This window comes from Echeneis naucrates, chromosome 11 (assembly GCF_900963305.1).
Source record: "Echeneis naucrates chromosome 11, fEcheNa1.1, whole genome shotgun sequence".
In the NCBI taxonomy this organism is placed as follows: Eukaryota; Metazoa; Chordata; class Actinopteri; order Carangiformes; family Echeneidae; genus Echeneis; species Echeneis naucrates.
In genome coordinates, this window is record NC_042521.1 from 755213 (window position 1) to 772401 (window position 17189).

General features: G+C 43.7%; 1 protein-coding gene across 1 annotated transcript in view; it reads right to left on the bottom strand.

The window, feature by feature from the left end:
- LOC115050522 (zinc fingers and homeoboxes protein 2-like) overlaps window positions 1-15192 on the bottom strand; it is a 78600-nt gene extending 63408 nt beyond the window's left edge. Inside the window, exon 1 of the mRNA XM_029513356.1 lies at window positions 15041-15192. The gene's annotated coding sequence lies outside the window, so the exon portion shown is untranslated. The remainder of the gene's footprint in view (window positions 1-15040) is intronic.
- Between the last annotated feature and the right edge of the window lie 1997 nt (window positions 15193-17189).

The following is a 17189-nucleotide window of genomic DNA, read 5'->3' on the forward strand; positions in this document are numbered from 1 at the left end:
ACTATCTGACTATCTCCTGATGGTCATTAGTTAGGATGCACTTTCTATTTTAACAACATGTGCTTTCTAAATGGTCCACGTTGTACCTTTAAAATTCTGTCTATTCATAATCAGTTACATGAAAACAGATTCTGCCTGAACAAAGTCTGAGGTGCTCTATGTTATGGGCCGTGAATAAATGAGTGAGAGTTAGTAAAATGTTTGATCGTAGATTGTTTGGATTTATTAATTCAGTAGGTATGAAGTACAGATGATATCAATCATTCTTTTCCAAACTTATCTGAATGTGATCCTCCCAGATTCCCCACATGGTTTTATTTTTCCAGTTTCCCATCCAGCCTTTGTTGAAAGACATATTTCTGTTATTTGTGCTTTCATGCAATGAAGCAGTTGGTATTTAAGCATTGAATTTAAATGGGAAAAGACAAAAGGCACGATTTGCTGCATTTCCAATGCTCCCTCTGTGACCTTTGACCTGACTGTGGTTTCCTGGCTCTCCCTCCTGTTGTAAATCTTGTACGAGTCTCTGCATTGTGACATTAAAAGGCAGCCGGCGTCCCAGATGACACAGTCGACTGACCCGACTTATCTTTATCACCCCCCCCCGTAGGATGAAGTGCAGTCTAATAATAGCTGTGTAGAAACTTTGCCTATAGCCGTGCATGCGACCTGCTTTTCGATGCCGCGCAGAGCAGGAGGCGCTGCGATCACCCCACTTCCTGCCTGGTACACTTACTTTATGCTGCTTTTTCGTAACGACATTAAAGGCGGCAACGCTAAATGTTCTGATTCAGCCACATGGAAGCTAACGAGCGCTAATTCATAGCAAAGTCCTGAGCTGCACAATAATTATCCCACAATGTTGTTGGTGAAACCAGGCAAGACTCAAGACGCTGCTGTCGGTAAGGATCAGAGTGATGACACACACACACACACACACACTTTAGCGGCATGAGTGAGCCCTGATAGGCCGGAGAGCAGCAGGGAGTGAAGACTGAAAAGCAGCCAATGGGTGCAGAGGACCTATGGTCAGCCTACAGCAATCAGCCAATGGAAAAGGCAGCCCCAACTCCAAGGGGGCGGGGCCTTCGAGTTCTGCCTTCCTTGTTTTGTGTTTTTGGCTTCAACTGGGAGCCACATTCCTGCCGTTCCCCCTGCTCCATTCCTGGGCTGGTGGCTGGGTTCAATAGGTGAAGCAGGGAACTGTGGGAAACTAAGGAGGAGGAGTGAGGAGTCGGGGGGGTTAGCTGTGTGTGTGGGGGGGCACACAAGCATGCATGTTTGAAAACCTGGTGCCAGGGCACAAGTATAAGACAGACAGCACTTCAGCTCCTCCTTTCACTGCTGAGGTGTTACACTTTTTCAAAGACCTCTCAACGACCTTTCACCTTGTCTCTATAAATCTGTGAAATCCTGGATGACTCCCTTTGGTCAGTGTAACAGGGTCAGCGTTGGAAGGTGAACCTGAGTAAACGTTTGCGGTGGAGACATTTCTATGAGCCATGTCTGTTTACTCTGGAGCTGGTAAGCCTGAATCATCATGCTTCCCTGTTTGTTCTTCATTCTCTCACTGGAATATTGATCAATCTGCATCTGGGCCCGTCTCATTGGTCCTCTATGGGTCACGAATATCGCCCCGCCCCTCCGCAATGAAAGGAGCCAATTGGCTGGTGGGTTTTCTTTGATGTCCTACCTTCAGATCATCCAAGTTCTTATTTCTGACCTTCAGGATTATAAAAAATATTTTTGGGGTCAATGCTGTCGACAGTAAAATGACGCAAAGCAAGGCCGACTTTCCAGCGCAGCAAAAGCCTTCAGAGTTTTCAAATATAAAAGAAAGAGCAACACTAATCAGCATATGTTCTGTTTCTGCAGCCTTCAGGATTCATTCACATTTACAGTCACTATAGACATCACCATAAAAACCTTTGGTGTACCTTGGACTTTAATGTGACCGACTCGACTGCCGGCCTTGAGTGTTGAAAAACCTGAAGGACTTGACATTGATGGTGAGCGGCAGCACTCAGGGACATGCAGATAAAATTAATTCATCAGTTAGATCAGTGATTAAGTTTAAATTATTTCTATTACTTCTTAGTCTTTTCTTTTTCCTTGTTCAGTTTTACAAACCTGAACGATGGTCAACACCTTTTGTGTTAGAAAATATTTATAGAATTACTAACTGACCACTAACTATATAGTTTCTCAGCATCAAAACAGAACAGTGTTTCTCATCTTAACAAAACGAAGACAGAAGGAAGAAACGTTTAAATATGATGAAGCTTTAGACCAAAGGTCAAAGGTGAAACGTGGCTGATGGTGAAACGAAAGAAGAAACAGCAGGTGGAAGAGAGTGTTTTCATTTTTGCAGCAGGATGTAGAAGAGGATGATTGAGCAGGAAGAAAACGAGGATGTGAGGTACTTCTGGAACAGATGAGCTTTCAGCCTGTGACACTCAGAGTTCTCCCTGAAGAGGAAAGGCCATTTCACTTTGGAGGACACGGAGGAGGAGGAGGAGGAGGACAGATCAGCGATGAAGAAAAGTTTTATAGGCCGGGCAGCGACAGACCGACAGTCTTCGCCAAGCCCTTCATCAGTCAGGCCATCGCTGGGAGGAGCTTCAACTATCAGAGCTCCACAGTACAATTAGACAGTACAGCCTGATATGGTCAGGACGAGCACACGGCAGTTTGGTTCAGGAACATAAACTGTAACGTTCCCGTGGGAATCGAACGTCTCATATTCCTGTTTTCTTGACCCGTCCATCCGCCACAACCTCCTCCTGATGTGGTTTTTGTCGCTCTATAAACTACGTCCCTGCACTTTTCCCTCCATTCCTGACGCCATCACGACGACCGCTAGATGTCGCCTAGCAACAGAATTAATGATGAGGTCATAGATCTCTGCCTACAGACGACCAATGGCCTTGTTTCTTGCAGGAGTTTATCAGGAAACTGCTTTTGTGATGTTGAACTCCCCGCTGGCTGACCCACTTTTCATTTTCAAACCAATAAAAGTGTCATTGTGCGACCTGTAACCGTCACAATGTCCTTTTCTTTTATGAACTGATCTTCACCAAACAAGCCGTGGGACAACTTAACGGCAGCATTAGGGCGTTAATTGCAGGTTTAATAAGTCATTTGGTTTTCAACTGAATTCACCAGGACAACTGGTTTTCTTTGGTTATATCTGTCAGGTGATTCCTGATGAGTCAGCCATTTTGGTAAAGGACCAAGTGCTCTTGGCTCTGTGTGGATTTGGGGAAATATTTTAAATGAAATTAATTTGGCTAGGAAAAGAGCAAGGAGTGGCTGATGAATTTGGAAAACCATCTGCTCCTGTGACCGATGGCGAAAGACGGAGCTTCATTTCCTGATGAGTCAGCCAGAGAAATGGCAGGATGGCGCAAGCCTTGTGCCGCCAACGCCTAAAAATAGTCCCGGTGGTTTATGCCTTGTCTACACTTCACCAAAACGTGGAATTTTCTACCACATTAGAGAGTGCAGCAGGAGACAAACAAGCCTGAGTTTGTCTGCTCGATGCCCAAGTTTTTACCTCCCTGCGTCTTTGTGTATTGTCTGACAACAGCGCAGGAACAAAAAACAGCAAAGGTAGAAAACGTCATTGTGTTGCTGTTGGACCAGTTTTTGTTCCAAGTTTACATTTAACTTCCTGTCCCATCCTCACCACTGTATAGACACCGTCTAATGAAGCAGAAATGGTACCAAAATAACAATGAAGCAGCTGCTAAGGCACAGAAAGTGGTTAAAAATACTCTTGTGTTCAAGGTCTTTGCAGCTAAACTTTTCCTGTTCCATCTCCACTGTGTATACGAAGAACCTCTTTTCAAACGCCGCCGCACACGGCAGTGAAAATTGCTTTCTGGGCAATTACATTTTAGGATCTGAATATCTTTTTTAAGAGTTACAAGATCTGAGAAAAATGACAAAAAAATTGAATGGAAACACAAAGTCTTATTTTGAAAAGCTGACTGGAGGCCCAGCTCTCCACCCACACCCAGATTCTGTCTGTTCACATTTCTCCACCCAGCCGGAGATCCTGCAGGCCGGCCGCTCTGTTTCAGATTCCTCAAAGTCTCCTCTACCTGAAGGAAACGCTTGTTCTCTTTGAACATGTTTGACCAATCTGCCACCTTTGACGGAGTTAAATGTTAAATTGCAGGTTTCCTTGCTCCAGTCTGTGTTTTTAGATAATATAAATAAAGACTTTCATTCATCCATCTCCTCCTCTGAGCTGTTTCTGGAGCCAATCCCAGCTCACTCTGGGTGAGGGGCGGGGTCAGCCTGGACAGACCGACGGACAGTTTACAGTCACCAATGAACCCAAACAGGACGTCTTTGGAGGCCCCAGGACCTTCAGAGAGAACCAGTGTGCCACCGTGCTGCCCCCTAAATAAGACTATTTCACATTAATCTCTTTCTCGAGCTCATGAGATTTCTCTTAAAGGACCTGACAACCTTAAACCTTTAGATTCAGATTCAGATTTGATTGTACAGACCTCTAAAGAGACTTGAATCTGCTCAGCTTTGTTGTTTACAGTCAGACTTTTGCATTTTCACTTGCAACGTGAAGTGAATTTAAGAAAAAACACGCTTCCTGTGATGGAAATGTTGCGTCCGTCTGGTGTTGCAATGTTGAGAAATTCAGTGTTGAGGTATTAATCAAGACCTCAGACCTTACATCACCTGTAAATCCTAACGCCAGATTCTGGACGGACAGCATCAGTGTGGGTCTAACAGAAAAGCAATAATGATGCTACTGTCAGCCGCTTTGGATCACCTCAGGGTTCTTCAGCAGGATGATGAAGACCAGTCTTGGTTCACTTCTTACTTCCTAAATCCAGTTTTAATTCATCAAGTTATTTCCTGAATAAATCTGTTGTTTAGTTTTGTAAACTTGAATTAAGAAACCAGCAGCTCTCTGATCATGGTCACGTTTAATCAGATGTCCTAAGACGAGACTGATGGGACCTTCAGCATCAGTTTTCATCTTTGACTCCCCTGAAATGATTTTAGTCTTCATGATAACTTCCCCTCTGAAAAACCAAAAAGGTGAACAGGACAGTTTGGTAAGTAGAGTAAGGTCTTCTTTCATCTGAGATGAATCAGCGTCCATCAGGGAGTATCACGTTGCGCTCCGACCGAGTGACTGTGTCCTCAGTGGAAGGAGGTTTCTGTTAAATCCAGTCCTGATGACTCTTTTAGACATACTTATGTCTAAACTCAGAGGTTTTGAAGCGACGTTCAGGACTCACAGGATCCTATCAGACCCAGAAAACTGGACCGGATCCTGCGTTTGGAAATATGATTTGGCAACACTTTTGGAAGCGGCTCGGTGTTTGTTGGAAAGAACCTGTAACGTCACCTGAAAGCCAGCCAAGTTCTTCCACTTCATTTCTCAGTTTGGCATCACCTTCATGTAAACAGCTGATGTAAAGTGATTTTTCCAGTATAGAGCCTGACGCGTCCATCGAGCTGCTATCGATTTCACTGAAGCAACAAAATGCAGCAGCGACGGAGGAGATGAGTGTCAACTGGATCTCTGACGTGGGAGGATCCTTTATGCATTTCTATTCTCACTTTAAAAGACATAAATGATGACTGCAGGCTCTGCAGCTCCACAACACTTCTGGTTCCAACAATGCACAACAATGTGATGACACATTTTATCTCTGAAGCAAAAAAACTGCAGCTGCTGCAATTTGGATGTTGCACTCAGCCACGTTGTCAAGTTATGGATGAACTGAAGATTTGCTGAGAGACAGATTCCTGCTTTATTGGCACTTTTCCCCAAAAGTCGACATCGACGTCGACCATCAGGGGGCGGCTCCACTGCTCAGATTGTATTTCAGTCTATGGGAAAATGTCCCCCCTCCTCCTCAATAAACGTTTTCCTGAGTTTATGGTCTCAGTCTGAAATACAACATGTTAATTTTTTAAATTATGCTCCATTCAGAGGGAAACAGAGCAGGAAGGAGGGGATGGGTTGGGGGCGTGGTTAATCCAGGGAATGGATTAGGGGGGCGGGGCCAAATTACAAACTGGAAGCAACGACACAGCTGGTTGACATTTCATTTCAAACCAATTTTTCTTCACACCTGCTGCTAACTTCAAATCAGCGGGGGTCGTTTGGGGATCTTGTTATTACAGCAATGCATTGTGGGATTTCCCACCCCACTTAAAAAGCCCTAATGCATGCATCCCCCCTGCCCTGAGTATGACCTGAAAGACACCCAAACCACATTCTGATTCTTAAAAATGGTGCCCTAAGCAGAAACAGAGCATTTTCTATGTGTTAGAGGGCTGCAGCCAAAAACTATTTCTTATTTACAGTGTGCGTGTTTGAGATGGAGAATGAGCCCCAGATGCCTAAATTTGGAAAAGCAGCAGCAGCAGGAGGAGAGTGATTCAGTTGGCTCAAAATGAAGATAGAAATTACGATTCTTCTCCAAAATAAAATCCATTTATCAATTTCAATTTTATTTTAATTAAAGGTAAAAATCGTTTTTTGTGTCTTCCATCTTTTTTGTGCCTGCAGGTCTGAGGAAGAATCAGCAGGCGCTGATAATAAAAAAAAAAGTTATCAGTTCACCTGCTTCAGACGGCTTCGGGCAGGAAGCAGCTGCTGCTGACGTTCTGCTTCACACTGGAAGTTGTCATTTTATCTATTAGGGTTATTTGAGTAATGATATATAATTAAACTGTTTTTACAGAAACAGCTTTTCACTTTTGACACCAAACTGTGACGATTGTGTGCAGTTTGAGCTTTACAAACTTAAAAAAAAAAAAGGTCCAATTTAACCGGCCACATGTATTTCTGGAGGTTTTGTCGCTATAAATATTATTATTATCATGATTTTTTTTTTTTTATTATTTCTCTGAAATTTGAGCATGAACTCGCCTGAGAAATCAAATCAATGCCGGCTGACCAGCAGAACAACTGGCATGATGTTCACTCAGTGAATGTGGATTGTAAATGTTTGGATGTTATAAGATTTAAAAAGGAGAATAACTGAATATCATTTCATTATAGCATGAGTACTTGGGTTTCTTAGATGGAGGATGCAGCTTTGTGCTCTGACAGTGGAAACAATTGCTATTTATTTTTATATTTTCCAGATCAAATAGTTCAATTAAATCCAAATAATAAAGAAAAAAAACTTTTCCAAAATCTCATTTATAAAAGAAACAATAAATGGAACAATTTCACCCCTGGATTTGGTATCCTGTGACACATGCAAAGCTGAGTTTAGGATTTATCGTGTATTTTTTATTCATTTGTAAAGAGAGTGGGTTTGGTCTGTAAACCACCTCAGGAAACTGCACTATTTTTACTTTTAAAAACGCCTTCTCTTTTAGTTTCAAATTTCAAACTGCACATGAAGATGGATGCACATTCAGCCAGCCGGCGTTCAATTTAAGAAACGTCACATCAGTTTGTATTTATACAGGTTAGTTATTTCAAGGCACTTTCCAAACAAAGCTGATCTAAAGCTAAAAAAATCTTTTTGTGATCAGTGCTGGGGAAAGAAAGAACAGAGACCCAAAGAACGAAGGACTACAGATCCCATCAGGTCTGTGGAGAGAGGAGAGTCTGGACAGCCTTTGGCTTAGAGGATGAACAGGAGCGCTCGGACGGATGACGACGCTCTGCAGCCTCTTTAGCAAATCACAAGTAAGTTTTTTACCTGATGACCGATCAGAGCTGCCGGTCGCTGATGTGTTGAACAACTGACAAACACACACTGCAGCCTTTAATGAGAAAATAAGCATTCTTTTCTCTCCTCATGAATAAAAATTATTCCGCGCAGACTTGAGAAAAATAAAATCTAAATAATACGAAGAGTGATAACAAACGCAGCATCTGTTTTTTGAAGTGTTTCACTTGGAATGTGAGACACCAACTTCCCCTGGATGAGTGATCAAATAAAACAGAACAAGTTTTTTTAAGGACATGCAGGAAATTCTGACAAAATGACAGTTTCCCAGAGAGGGGTCTGTGTGTATTTGACAAAGGATGATCATTTTATTCCTCCCAAAAAAAAAAAAACAGACCTGTGGTGTCTCAGAAATGATCTTCCTTTGGTCGATACTTGCATGTTTTATGTGTTACATCAGTGACTCCAGTGAAGATGGAAATTCACGGCCTTCCTGCCCCTGAATCTCCCTCAGCGAGTCAGTTTATATTTATCGACATGGAAAATCTACAAATCGATAATTAAAAGAGCCGAGTTCAACTTCTCCGGCCTTTTATTTTGAAGAGTTCACATTCATGAAATGATTCGTGTGGTTTCGTTGTTTTAAAAACTAAAAAAAACATGCAAGAGTCATTTTACATCTCCTCTCTAAGAGCTCTAGCAACAACAGGCCAGTCAGCCTCTAATTGGTTGACTGTTCTCTGAGCCATCCAATGAAAATTAGATGAATGAGGGAGATTTCAGCTGAAACGCTGGAGATGGGCGGGGCTTGCTCCAACTGCTCTGTTACGACATCACAAAGTTTCAGAGATCCTGATAGCTGGTTTTAAAGTCGTCAGTTGACTGACACCTTTAATACTTTCACTGCATTCATATAGAACCTGGACCTGATTTAGAATCAAAGACCACGTCGAGGTCTACCTTTAAACCGTATGGACCTTTAACATCACATTTTCACTGCAATTAGAAACAAATAAAAAAGGAAAAATCAATTAATCATCAATTAACGCACCGATGGGGCAGTGACGCCTTTTCTTTACATCCTGATAATTTGCTGCTTCTTTAAAACAAGTGAAAAGACTTAATACGTCATCTTTGACATTTTCTAAAACAACATTGACTGAAAGAGCCTTCTTATTCAACAAATGAATCAATGTAAAAATGTGAGCAATCAGAAAGCCTATTTTAGAAAAATAATTATAATACAATAATAATAAAGCAATTTCAATCTCTTCTTTTATATGCACACCAGAAAACACAATCTGCTGCTGTAGATCCAGACGAAATAGTTTTTCCTAGATCCTGATTTTTAATGTGCTATTTTCATTCAGACCAGACCGCATTTATGTCCACGTTAGTCCATAATCAATAATTTTCTCCCTCCTGCGTCCAACACCATGTGACCTCCCAGTGTGGCGCTTCAGGCCACCCTGATGTGAAGCTGTGGGTGGGACTGAACCACAGATCGATGTTAAACTGATCGCTCCGGTGGTGAAACTACAGCCAACACACACACACAAAAGAACCAGGGCGATGCAGGCGTTTGTTGGTGATTGCTTCAGACAGACGCTTCATCATGTGGAGGACGATGTGTTTACTGTTGGTTTGTTTACTATTCACACGGCTCCCTTTCTATACCTAAAGTCTTCATTGTGCAGACGGCACAAATGAAGCCTCACCGTTTTATTTGCATGTTACATTAATATTAATTACTTTACGCACTTCTCTGCTGACAACCTCAGTACAACTCTGCCTGTTTTATCTCTCATCTGCAAAAATAACTCATTTGCATCTCTCCTGTACTTCATTCGTACTGTCACTGTATTTAAGTTTGCACAGATTGTATTTTTAGGAGCGTGTCATTTACATGTACAGTAAACTTGAGTGTGAACTGATCTCCTTTGTTCTCTGCTTTGACCCACGCAGGATTTTCGAAGAAGTTGACGCTGATATTTTTGGACCAACTCCGCTTTTTTGTGCCAGTATTCAATATCCTAAAATTTGGCCTCCTCCTGCCAAAAATTTCAAACAATTACAAGTATTCAGTGTTTCCCTCGGTTATTCTTGGCAGTGTGGAAAAGCCGCTGAAGCAGCACAGAAACCACAGCAAACTCCAACTCCACTACAGGTACCGTGAATTTCTCTCCTCTTACAACGTGTTTCACAATAATGTGATGAACATTTGTGACCAGGCGACATTTCCTTATCACGTCGAGCGCACCTGACTGATTAGTTATTGATACAACAGAAACTATTACATGAAAAAAGGTTCATCTCATATGGATGCTGCTAAATTAGATCTGACTAAAGCTTTTAAAGATCTCGTAAAGGCTAAAAGTTGAAAGGCCCATCCGGTCCAAAGGTAGACCCTGATCTGGTCTCTGATTGCAAATCTGGTCCTGGATTTATATTAATCAAGTGCAAGTATCAGAGGTGACAGTCTGAATTCAGAAACTGAGTCATAAAACCAGCCGTCAGGACTTCTGGGACTTTGTGATGTCACAACAAAGCAGTCACGGCCCGCAGCCAAGCCTGCAAAGCCTGAGTCACCTGGAACCCACCGTCCAAACTGTGCAAGATTTGGTTTCTCTGCTCAAGTTTTATTGGATGACTCAAAAGAGCGAGTCCCCTCTCCTCTGATTGGCTGACCGATCTGTTGATACTGGATCTCCAAAGAAAATCCTGAGAGAGCAGATGGACCGCAAATATATCTGCTGTTGTCTGTCTACACTTCACAATAAAAGACTGGAGAAGTGAAAATATGGACCTGTAAATGTAAACCTGTCCAAGTAAAAAAATTATAGTTACATTATTTTTATTTTCAAGAAAAGACACTTTGCTCATGTTATAGAGTGACAGTTTCTATGATTTGTATTTGCTTTTTATAGATTTAACAAGGTTGTGATCACTATCAGCCAATCCAGGAAATCGAATGTGAACTAGAGGAGACAAGTAAATTATGTAAATTATTCAGAATGGGCATTTCTGGCAAGCAAACTTAAAATCACATTTTCAGGTATATGTTGCGTTTCAGCTGCACATGTCAAACACACCGCTTAACTAATCAATACTATTGAGCTGAGTCATTCTACCTTTGTACCAGTCCTCTGACTCACCAACCACATCTCATCCCTGATATTCATTTTCTTTTCTGGGTTGTTGTTTTTTTTTTTTTTTAGTTTATTCTATTGAGCTCACCAGTGGCTTTTTACCCAGTTGGAAAAACACCAAGCAATCGGAGCTTTGAGATTTAAAAGGAGATCATCTGCCTGTGCAGAGGCCAGAGAAACAGTAACTGCACAAAAATAAGAAACGATAAAAACATGGACACAAAAATGCCACCAAGTGTGTATAAATCAGCCAGATTTCTCAAAGTTATTTATTATAAATCTTTTTGAGGCCCATAAGCAGACTGGAGGACGTGGAGAGGACATTTTACAGTGTACAATTTGTCCAGCTTCTGCTCTGATTTACCAGATGTTTCAGCTGAGTTCGGGCCTCCAAGCTCTTTGTGTGTCCAGAAGTTTGTTGTTGCCAGTTTTGTGGAAACACGAAAACAGAAGATTTAATTTGAAATAAGTTACTGAGAGTTTAGGGGAGGATTAATGTTTAGGGAATTGTGGATCCAAGAGGGAAAATTAGCATGCATGAGGGTAAATATTGGTGTGGATTACTTGCACTTAACTTTAAAAAAAAAGAAATAAATTGATTTCACAGTGGCAGCATGGCAGTTAGCTCTGTTCCTCACAACAAGGAGGTCCGGGTCTGTTCCCGGCCTGGGGCCTCCAAAGACATCCTGTCTGGGTTCATTGGTGACACTAAACTGTCCGTAGGTCTGAGTGGTTGTTGGTCTGTCCAGGTGACCCCACCCCTCGCCCAGAGTGAGCTGGGACTGGCTCCAGAACCCCCCGTGACCCGGAAAACAGATCAGAGGAGAAGATGGATGAATGAATGAATCATTTCACAGTGTGAAATGATGCTTCTCTCTGCGGATCCAGGCTGTTAACATGGTAGAATACACACAAAAAGAAAAAAAGCAGGACGCAAAGATCAGCTGAGAGGAGCAAAGAGCACAGACTGATCGCCAAAATAAGAGCTCCTTTAACCTTCAGGGGGTTAAATCTGGTCAAAGGAGGATCCCTGGTACTCACAAACCACCCCCCAGACCCTGCAATCGTCTCAGTCAACGTGGACGGTGGGTTTGGTCCAACAGCAGCCGGGCAGATCCAATACAGCCTGTGTGTGTGTGTGTGTGTGTGTGTGTGCATTGAGTTTCTCCATGAAGAGTTCCAGCAGCTAGAGAGGGTGGACACTATGACACACACACACTAAATCATTGCCACTTCACTCACTGGCACACTTGCACTCTCGTTCCCAAACACACAATTACACAAATACACAAAGCCTCTCACGATTTCATAAAGCCCTGAAAAAACGTGTGTGTGTGTGAGAGAGAGAGAGAGAGAGAGAGAGAGAGAGAGAGAGCTGCAGCTGTCATGCATGCTTTCAGCATGTGTGTGAAATAAATAGCAGTTTGATAGAGCAACAAAGTGTGTGTGTGTTCATTCAGGCTCATATAGCTATCATAAACCCTCCTGACTGAAAGCTACGGACTTCAATCAACAAAAAAAAAGACATGCATCAAGCTGCAGGTTTGGCAATTAAAAAACAATTACGGGAACAATCTTAACAGTGAAATAAAAGCTGTGTGTGTGTGTGTGACAGGTCAGGTGGCAAAAGCAAATCACAGCTGTATTTCCCCAGGAACCGGCAGAAATGTGTGTCAGAGAAACAGCAGCATGTCAGAACAGGAAGAGGAAAAGCAAGAGAATGTGCGAGTGTGTGTAGAAGTCTCTGAGCGAGGAAGAGTAGTGTGTGTGTGTGTGTGTGTTTGTCGGCGTTTGTGACAAATAAATAGCAGGCAGAGAGCAAGCGAGTGCGCTCTGATTTGGAGACTGGCAGCATGACTGACTGATCCCTGCATCCATATCATAGGATTAAAAAGCCTGACACGGCGGCAATACAATAGCAGCAAAATATGAGACAAAAAAAAACAGAAAGTCGGTCAATGGAAAAGGAAATGTGATTATGAAGCAGAACAGACGAGAGGGAGATAATATTAAAAAAAATCTGACACACTTTGAACAGGAGCCATTAAGTGTGGCGGCGGCTGCAGCGGCAGCTGGAAGGAGGTGGATGTTGACTGGGCAGTATGGAGGGAGGATGAGTGAGAGGAAGAGGAGAAGCAGGAGGAAGAGCTGCCGCCAAATCTGAGCCTCTCCAATGATTTTCCAAGAGCCAAGACACACTTCAGTCACACTGTCGGGATGTGGTGGAGGGTAAAACCTGCCCAAAATCCAGTTTACACACCTGTTCGTCTAAGCCTGACAGAAATCTGCCTCCTGTACGTCCTTCACACTCCAATCACAGCACAATTCACCATTCAAGGCGGAGGGGGGGGTCATATGAGGACACGCAGGGAAATAACTGGGCTCTTTGCTGATTCAGGTCAAAGGTCACTGCATCAAGGCCCGGCTGGAGAGGAACACCTAATTATTCATGTTTCTATGTAAGAAGATTTTTTTGGGGTGGAACTGGGTCACTGAACGCTCACTGAGCCCAGGCTGGATAAACCTGAAGAGGAAAAGTTTTAGAGCGTGAGCCGCAACACGGCGATTCACACACCGAGCACGCCAGTTAATAAAAAGACAATATAACAATAAAAGTCACACATTTCCTTGTGCGCAATCTGGGCCACCACGCCAGCTACAACAAACAGGTCTGTCCCAACAGGACAACGCACCTCACTCAAACTTCCACATAAGCCATTTTCAACCAGAACTAGCTGGTCTGTTTTTGGATGAACCAGTCGAAAAGAGACAAGTCGTTAGAGAATTTAAATCAAACTGAAAGCGAATAAATCAGTCTGATATTGAGCAGTCTGTTTCCAGCACAGATCAATTCAACATGGATTTTAATAATAAACTGATTCAAGCTGCAGTTTTCCATAAAACAAGACAAATACTGAGTTTATTCCAATAAAGAACCGGTGTCATCTACACTGTGTGTTCACCAAACAGACACACAAACAGGCTGATGTTTACCAGAAAAAAACAGCACACAAATAAATTGACTTTAAACAAACACAAACTTAAATGTGAAAATTAAAGGCAGTTTAAAGCCGCTTTGGTTACACGTTTCACCGCCGGAGACTCACAACGGCAAGAAATAATTCAAATACAACACACAAGAAACAGCTTAACTGACAAAAAGCAGTTTATGGTGGAGGGGGGGCCGGTACCCGCCGCCGGGCTCCCCCCATCCAGCCCGCTCCGACGGCGGCTTCACCTCAGATGACCCGGGCAGCCCAGACTGGCTGTCTGCTAAGCTAGCCCCGTTTGAACCGCTCCTCCGGCGGGCAGCGGCAGCACTCCCTCCGGCTGCTGCTGCTAGCTCCACAACGACAACAACAACAGCAGCAAAACACCTTTTTTATTGTTTTTAACTCTTAAACACGGAGCTGATTGTTGGCGGAGGAGCAGGAGTGGGGGGGGGGCAGCCAAAACAAATGCCTTCTCCCCCTCACCCCCCCTCCGACATGAAAGCGAGCCATCCCGAGGAAGGCTCCGCCGACAGCCGGGGAGAGCTAAAGCTAACGCCGCTTAGCCTCTGCCGCTCCCCGGCTGTCGGTCACATTAGCTGCGGCACACAGGGGGGCTAACGTCGGCTAGCTCCGGTCGGCTATGTGCACTTTCACCCGGGGAGGGGGGAGGAGGGGGGCACGGCAAAAGTTGGAAAAAAAAACACACACACACACACACACACATTCATACATATACAACAACACAACAACAACACAACGAGGACCGGCTGGCAGTCACTTGTCGGACAACTATCCGAAAAGCAGCCGAGAGCTGCGGGGAAAAGTTGCCCTGACACGCCGGGGACCGAAGCGCTTTCTGGGGTGTTTTTTTTTTTAAGGTGGGGGGGTTATGGATGGGTGGTAGCAAGGTGACCCCCCTCCTCCAACACCCCCACCCTGTGATGGAGGGGTCGGCCGGCCGGTCGCTAGCAGCGGCGGCGGCTCCAGCAGCAGCAGCCCGCTGCACCGGGCACATCCAGCCGGGCAGGCAGGCGAGCCACGGCGGCTCAGCCCGGCTGTCCGCCGCCCCCAAACTTCACTTTTTTGCGGTCACTTTTAGCTGAAATATGTCCCCAGGAGTTAATATTAAAAAAAAAAAAGGTGTGCGGGGGGTGGTGTTGGTGGAGGAGGGGGGGTTCCCCCTCCACACACACCCCCAGCCCCCTGATCCGTGTCCTACCTGTGAGCGGACAGGGGGGCTCCCGGTGCAGGCGGCCTATTCCCGGATATCCAGAGTGGTGCGGTGCGGGGCGCATATGGCCAGCGCTGGGTACAGTAAAGATTGTAGCAGCATAGCTAACCTAAAGACAACAGCGGAGAGCAGAAAAAAGGAAAAGCCTGGCTGCTCCGGGGGGGGGGGGAGGGAGGGGGGGGCTCGGCGACCAAACCACATGATCTTTTACGTCAGCGTGCATTTGCATAGGATGCCAGGATTTATGTTCGACCAGGTGAGGAGGATGAGCGGGGAAAAGTTGGATTTGGATTTTTGGTTGTTTGTTTGTTTGTTACGGGCTGCAACTGACGATGAAGATGGTGGTGATGATGATGATGATGGGGGGGGGTGGAAAAGTGCAGGCATGTTGCAGTCAGCCATGCATCCATGCTGTGCACCCCCCCACTCCACCTCCACAACACCACCCTAACACCCACCATGCATCCGGGTGGGGGCAACTTCTGCCCCCTCCCTCCAATATGGACTTTATCAGAGAGGCACTTTTTTTTAATTTCCTGTGCAACATTCCTGAACACACACTGATGAAATTATTATTAATAATAATAATAAATTCGTAAAACGATATTTTGAATTACAGAAGCTGTGAAAACGTAAAGAAAAATCCAGCTCACGAGGAGAGAAAAATAAATCAGATTTAAAAAAAAAAAAAAAAAAAAAAAGCCAATTGTGTGAATTCTTTTTAACACCTGTTTGATCCTGGAGCTGACCTGCAGCAGCTGATGATGATGATGATGATGATGATGATGATGATGATGATGATCAGGTCAGACCTTTAAGGAGCAGATCTAAAGTCTGGGGGTGGAAGGAAAGCCCCCCCCATCTCATTCCTCATTCCTCAGATTGCTGTGTGCATTTCATCAGGCTCATGTATTTTTGATAAATGGGCTTGTTGTAGCTGATCAGATGCAATGAGTGTGGAAGCATTCCCCTCCACGCTTCCCTGGGAAAAGATGACGGAGAGCGACCCCCCCAGGACGGAGGCGGGACTGCAGGCTGTCCGCTCCCAGTCTGCATGTTCACGGTGTGTTGACTGAAATGTGTGTGTTCATAAAAAATTAAGAAGAAAAAAGTTAGCAAACAAGCTTCTGTAATAGTGTCATCGATCCTCATCATATAAATGTACAAGAAGATTTGATCTTTATTATCACTAAAAGAACATCCATTTTTATTTTTCCCTTTTCATTATTCTCATTATTTCACTTTTCTATTTTTTTTTTTTTTTGCATTTGTGCTGTCTTTAATATTTGCTTGTCATTCATCTGTGAAGCAGATCAGATCGCTCTAATGGGCGTGAAAGGATCATTTATGAGATAAAGTTTGATTGATTTAATGTGGTGCAATGCAGCAGACTCACATCAGGACTTAAAGTGAGTGTTTGTCTACTTTCATTTTACGAATATTTGTTTCTTAGTGTTTCAGCCGTAAGGATTCCTTTGGGAATGTTGTAATTTGTTTTGTTTTTTTATTTTCCTTATTTATGGCTGAATAAATGTGAACTTTGAGCAGTATTGAGGCAGTTGTCCAGGTGTTTTTTCCACAGGACTGTTAAAACCTCGTATATCAGCCAGTTTCTTAATTGACCCTTCGATCCAGACGTCTGCGACTCGCTGCCCGCGAGGAGTTTATTTAAAGTCGAATTCACTCAAGAAACTGCTCATTAAGTAAACTGCTCATTTTTATAACTATCACAAAGCACACTGTCTTTATGCTCAGACGTGATGCATTTAAGGACAAGCTGGTGGAAATAATACGGGGCCTTCAAAACAAGATTGATGCCACAGCCCCAGCCATCTTTGCAGAGGAGTTTTCTGCAACTGGAAGCTCTTGCCAGTGTCTCCAGAATACACAATCAGGTAATGTTGCCAGGCAAAAGTGCCAGCTCTAGCCAATAAGCAGAGTTTTGGCCAACATTGCTTAGCAACAAAAGTTAAAAACCGAACCACTCAAGGCTTAAAATAGGCTTTAAAATAGTAATCAAGAGCTGTCAGTGTCACAAATTTCTGCAGATAAAAAGCTTTGGAGGCAACAACAGCCCTGCCAAAAAACCAGGAACGTGAAAAGTTCCCCTGCCGCCCTGACAGAGAAGGTTTTCGCC